The following is a 6300-nucleotide window of genomic DNA, read 5'->3' as shown; positions in this document are numbered from 1 at the left end:
GATCAAAAAACGGTCTGAAGGTCTGGTCCGAAATTGAAGTCGATAGCCGTGCGATACAATGGCTCTCACCCAAGGATCTCGGATGAGTGAGAACCAACTGTCCCTGAAAAATCGGAGCCTTCCTCCCACCGGAATGAAGGAGGCGTCATGCAGCGTTCTTGGGGTCTTGAAAAGCTTTGGGGAAGGCGATTCTGTCAAATCTCCCCCTTCCACGAGGGAATCTGCCTCGGAAGCTTTGTTCTCTGGACGAGGGGTTGAATCTAGAACCACGGCCTCTAGATTGTCCTGGGAAGAAAGGCCGAAAGGACTGCCGTCTTTTCGAAGGAGGCTTTCACTGTGGCATCCAATGCTTGTCCCCTGTGGTTTTCTCCAAAAGGGACTCCAGTTCTTCCCCGAATAAACTCTTACCCTATTACAGGATATTAAGAAGCCTGTCCTTAGAGGCATTATCCGCCGCCCAGGCCTTAAGCCCCAAGGCCCTCCTAGCTGCAACTGAAAGTGCCGAAGCTCTGGCTGTCATTCTGATGTTTTCGATGGAGGCATCACAGAGAAAATCACGGCCAGTTTCACGGCAGCAACATTCTTGAGGATAGTTTCCCTGGAGGTCTTGGCAGCAATATTCTCTTCGATCTGGGAGAGCCAAATCTTGACAGCTCTGGAAACTGAGGCAGAAGCAATTCCAGGTTTAAGGACAGCAGCTGAAGCCTCGAATGATTTCTTAACTGCAGCTTCGGCTTTCTTTTCCATCTGGTCAGAGAAATGAGAGCCATCCTCAAGCGGCAGAGTAGTCTTCCTGGAGACCCTCATAACAGCAGTATCTACCAGTGGGGTAGCACTTTAATCCGTTTAATCCGTCTGGACAGGTTAACCCTCCTTTCCGGGTGGTTCCATTCCTGCTTGATAATGTCAGATAGCGCAGGATGAATAGGAAACGAGGCAGACTGCTTGGAAAAGCTGGCACCAAAGGGTCACTCTTCTGGGTGGAGACCTCCTCCAAATGCGTAGCTGACCTCACAGCAGAAATTAAAGTCTCAATCTCTTCTACCGGGAACAAAAATGAAGTTTCCTCCCGGATCTCTCCTTCCCCCGAGGAACCTTCCTCTACCTCAGGATAGTCAAACTCAGAGTCTGAGAACAAAGGCTGACGCCCCAGGAGAGCGGGGTCTTGTGCCTCTGGAAGGTGGTGATAGGCAGGAACAGGAACAGTCTGACGGAAGGCAGAGAAGGTAGACTCCATCTCTTCTTTAAGCCAGGTCAAAAACTCCCTACCCCCAGACGGCTCAGAATCCTCTACAGATCTCAGGCAAGCGGAGCAGAGCTTCTTCCTAGAATCCTGCAAAGCCTTGTGACACCCGGAGCATTGGGCGTGTTTAGACTTCATAACAGCCTTCTTAGGTTTGTCCTCGACAGAGGGCGGCTCAGCATTATCAGGGGCCGACATAATGAAAGATGCAACAGCATCCAGCCAAAAGAAAACAGCAGGAACACACATAGCAGTCAATTCACTTACCTTCTATATATACAGTGAAAAAGAGCTGAAATTAGGCTGTAATCTGCAACAGCAGAGAATTTGGCGCCAAAAATTTGATTTCTGACCGAGAACGAGGCTTGGAACGCACAACCGGAAGTGCGAAAGCCCGAAACTGGAAGTCGGCAGACGCCAATATGGCCGCTGTCAGTAAGCCGCAACAGCGGCGTGAAGCAGCCGAATCTCAGACCGACAAGCCTCCCTGGACATAGGAGGTGCCGGCATACACGCTGGCTACTCCCCAAACACAGTTGGCGGACCTGCCGCGCTCACCACGGGGATGACGGATCCACTGCGGCCGCGATCACCGCCGGGACGACAGCGCCACCACGGCCGCCGCCGCAGCCGCGAACACCGCTGACACAGCCAAGGAACGGGAGCAAGCGCTGGGCGACGCAGCACCAGCCATCCGGCAAAGGTACATGGTATCCCCCAGGAATGGGGGCTTAGCCCGGAGAAAACGGCTCAACCTACAGCCGGAGAAAACAAAAAAGGGAAGATGAGTCCCCCTACCTGATATAGGGCAGGAAAACACTGGTGTTAGTAGGAGGGGAGGGCCCTTTTAAAGTTTTTGAGTCCTGCCCTATCTCAGGTACGGAGGAGGAGTCTATCCTTAGTGTCACCTGGGATGGCAGGGAACGTTTTTTTATTTCTGTTTCTCCTTGGAGAAGGGAAAACATTGGACTTACAAACTACCAGATGGAGGCCTTACTGTAAGAGTAACAAGGGGGTCCCTGGATGTTGTTGTTATAAATGAGTAGCCATGGTGAGACAATGTCTCCTTCTGTTATTTCTAAAAGAAAAAAGCTCTACCAAGCTTGTATGGAGACAAATCTTAGCCCAAAAAGCTTATCAGTGCTATATTTGTCCCCAAACAGCCTGTGTATGCTATTTTTATCCCACAAACAGCTTGTCTGTGCCATCTTTGTCCCCAAATAGCTTGCTAGTGCTCCAAACATTGTGTCTGTGCCATCTTTATCTCCAAAGAGCTTGCCAGTGCCGTCTTTGCCATAAAACAGCTTGTCAGAGCCCCCAAAAAGCCTGCATGTGCTATATTTGCCCTAGTTTGTCAGTGTCATCTTTGTCCCCAGATTGTCTCTGCCAACTTTGCCCTTCTTGCAGCGTCAAGGACACATCCCTGCCGCTGGACTCCCCAATGACAGCAGAAGCCGTCATCGCCCGCTTTCTGCTGTCCGATCCGATGTAACAGCTTCCGGCATGAAAGCCGGAAGGCTGTTACATTTCAAACTGCCCGATCGTGCGATTGGGCATTCCCTTCCGGGTTACGTCAGCAGGTGATATCCTGTCCTCCGATGAGGCACAGACGCTGCGATCTCTATGCACGTCTGTGAGGACCTGCATAGAGATCACAGTGTGATCGGTGGAGGGGGATCGTGGGGAGGGGAATGAGAAACCATGTCTCTCACCCCCCCCCCTCCCGTCCTGAAACAGAAAAGGAGAAAAAAAAAAAAAAGCTTAGTCATTTAAAAAATATTAAAAATTAAAATAATAATATAAATAATAAAAAAAAAAATAATGTGAGCTAAGTGATGTCATGGTGACATCACTGGCATGTTCAGGAGGTCCCTAAGAGGACCTCAAACCATTTTTGTGTAAAAAAAAAATATATAAAAAAATAAATAAAATAAAAAATACATAAAAAAGATAGCCAGTATAACCCTCCTGCCCCCGTTCACAAGCCCCAAACCTGTTAAGCCATAGGCATTAAAAATTATACAAAAAATGTACACTTTATAGTATGCTCCCTGGTGTATAAATCTCTATGCAAGCCTGTGTGATTGGTGCAGGGGGATCGCAGGGAGGAGAGTGAGAAACCATGTTTCTCACCCTCCTCACATGCTCAAACACAAAATGAAGGGGGGGGGAATGGTTAGCGATTAAAAAAATTGTGGGCTAAGTGATGTCATTGTGACATCACTGGCATTAATATGTTCAAGTGACCCCTAAAAGGACTTCTAACCATTTTTTAAAAAAAATATATAAATAAAAAAATCCCTTACATCCCACAGCTCTGACATCTACTCAGTATAACCCTCCTGCCCCCGTTCACAACCCCCAAACCCATTAACCCCTTAAGGACCGGGCTCATTTTTCGTTTTGTACCCTGTGGGACCGAGGCTGTTTTGACACTTTTGTGGTGCTTGTGTTCAGCTGTAATTTTCTCCTCACCCATTTAGTGTACCCACATAAGTTATATATTGTTTTTTTCAGGACAAGATGGGCTTTCTTCAGATACCATTATTTTGATCGTATCATCTTATTTACTATAAAAAAAAATAAAAAAAACATGGTGAAAAATTGAAAAAAAACACATTTTATGACTTTTATTTGAAAAATCTTTTACTCACCTAAAAAAGCAAGTAAAAAAACTAGTTAAATAGATTCTACTACTTGTCCTGAGTTTAGAAATACCCAATGTTTTTTGCTGTTTTGTAAGTTATAGGGCAATAAGTACAAGCAGCGTTTTATGATTTCCATATCTTTTTTTAACAAATCTGGTCAGTCTGCCTCCATCTCCTCTTTGGAACATCTTTGAAGCCGGTTAACTCAATTTAACCCATTCAAACCATATATTTTTGAAAACTAGACACTGCAGGGTATTCCAAATGCTGTTATTTTAACCCTTTCCATGCACCAATTATACAACTACACTTTGTCAAACTTTGTAATAGTAATTTTATTTTTTTTCACACATATTGTACTTTAGTTATAGATATACAGGCTCTGGTATATGTCATTGTCAAACAACACCCCAATGTGTGTTCAGAAACATCTCCTGAGTGCAGTGATACCCGACATGCATTGGTTTGTCGTGTTGTTTGAGATTTAAAATGCCACATTTGGGAAGTGCGCTTTTTTTCTCCATTTTGGAAAGTCTGTACCTATGTCCTATCTTTGAGCTCGGCCACTCCAATTTACCCCATCAGCCATTTTTTTTTTTTATATTAGACACTCCTTGGGTATTAGAAGTGCTTTTATTTTAACTCTGTTGAGATTTTTGAGAAATTTTAGCACTTCCTCAATTTTTTTAATACTTTTTTTTATATATTTTTTTTTTACACATTTTGCTGGTACTGGAAGGTTCATCTAGTGACATCACTGCATAATTATTTTTAAATGATTAGAAACCTGGGCTCCATTGACTTGCATGGTTGAATGCAGTACCTGTATTCAACCTGCAAGTGGAGCCAGAGTTCTCTAGCGAACTTTTAAAACTTGACTGTTTTTTTTTTTTTGTTTTGTTTTTTTACAGGGCGGCCGCCATCTTGCTGATGGCGAAGAACACCGGCACCTGCGGCTGTGACCGCTCTCCGGAGCGGTCACAGCTCATCCAGAGGTAAGTGGTTGGTGTCGCTGGATGCCTCCTGATCGAGGCATTCCAGCGACACCATTTAAGTTTAGGAGGCGATCGTTGATCGCCTCCTAAACGCTTTTAAAACGGGCATTCGCCGCCATACAATGTATGGCGGCTGTTGACACCCCGGGGAGCCCCCGATGCCGATCTCGGCCTTGCTGAATGCCTCGACATCGAGGCATTACAGTAACGCCGTTTAAGCGAAGAAAATGATAGTTGATCACTTTCTAAGCTTATTTAATTTGACGGTTCAGGACCGTCAAAGGTCATTTAGTGACCGTTATGTCATGACGGTCCTGAACTGGCAAAGGTCATTAAGGGGTTAAGCCATAAGCATAAAAATTGTACGAATAATGTACACTTTATATAGTATGTTCCCCTATAAGTGCTGGGAAAGTATGGAAAAATCTATATAAATTAGGTATTTCAGAAATCAGGACGCCTGAATTGATAAACTTGGAAGGGATTTTACATCACTTTACCTAATTTTGTGAGGATTTCGCTAGTTATTACTAAATTTCTCATTCTAAATTCTCCTCGAAAAACTATTTCGTTTACATGGGTACACTATGCACAAGAAAAGATTCGCTGAACTGACAGTGCACAAAAAATGCCAAAATTGCTCTGGGACTTGAGGTACCAAACACTCCTGGGATTGAAGGGGTTAAGACACAAGTCAAGCCAAGCCTAACTCAAGAGTGAGTTTCACCAGTCTCTAATAGGGCATATAATATATAAAAAAAAAGTGAATCAACAATCGCTGTGAAAACGTTCTATGGACACCAACATGTTTATAGGGGAGACAAATTAAACATAAATGAACACCCTATCTACTGTTAAAATGTTGGAGGATCCATATGTTGTAGAGCTGCTTTCTTTTTTACTGGAGGTCTTCAAAGTACTAAGGGAATCAAAAGATTACCAGGCATATCACAGCAAAACATGCTTCCCACTCTCCAAAAACTAGGTATGGGTCGAAAATTATAGGTTCTCCAGCAGGACAGTGATCCAAACAAAAGGAATCCTGTAAACATTCAAAAGCTTAACAGCACCCGAAAAGTAGGAGAAAGCTTAAGAAACGTCGACATCTATAACCGTTTCAAAGTTGTGATTGTGGAAATAAGGAACAGTACCTTGCAGTCTTAATTATAAAACACATGGATTCTTTTGCAAAATGAACCACCGCAACGGATTCTGGGTAGGCGCATGCAAATAAGGTCAACAATGATCACCTTTCACCTCTACGCACTTTATACATGGAACCCTTGATTAAAGACTAGTAGAGCGTACATTAGACTCAGAAAAGTGCAGTAGCCAGATCACCACTCACGGACATGTATAAAGAGGATATAGAGGCAAAAGGTGATCATTGTTGACCTTTCGCATGGGTCCCTTG

This window comes from Sceloporus occidentalis, unplaced genomic scaffold (assembly GCF_023333645.1).
Source record: "Sceloporus occidentalis isolate IW3139 unplaced genomic scaffold, rSceOcc1.0.p SCAF_19, whole genome shotgun sequence".
Taxonomy (NCBI): Eukaryota; Metazoa; Chordata; class Lepidosauria; order Squamata; family Phrynosomatidae; genus Sceloporus; species Sceloporus occidentalis.
Note: the sequence above shows the minus strand (reverse complement) of the source record.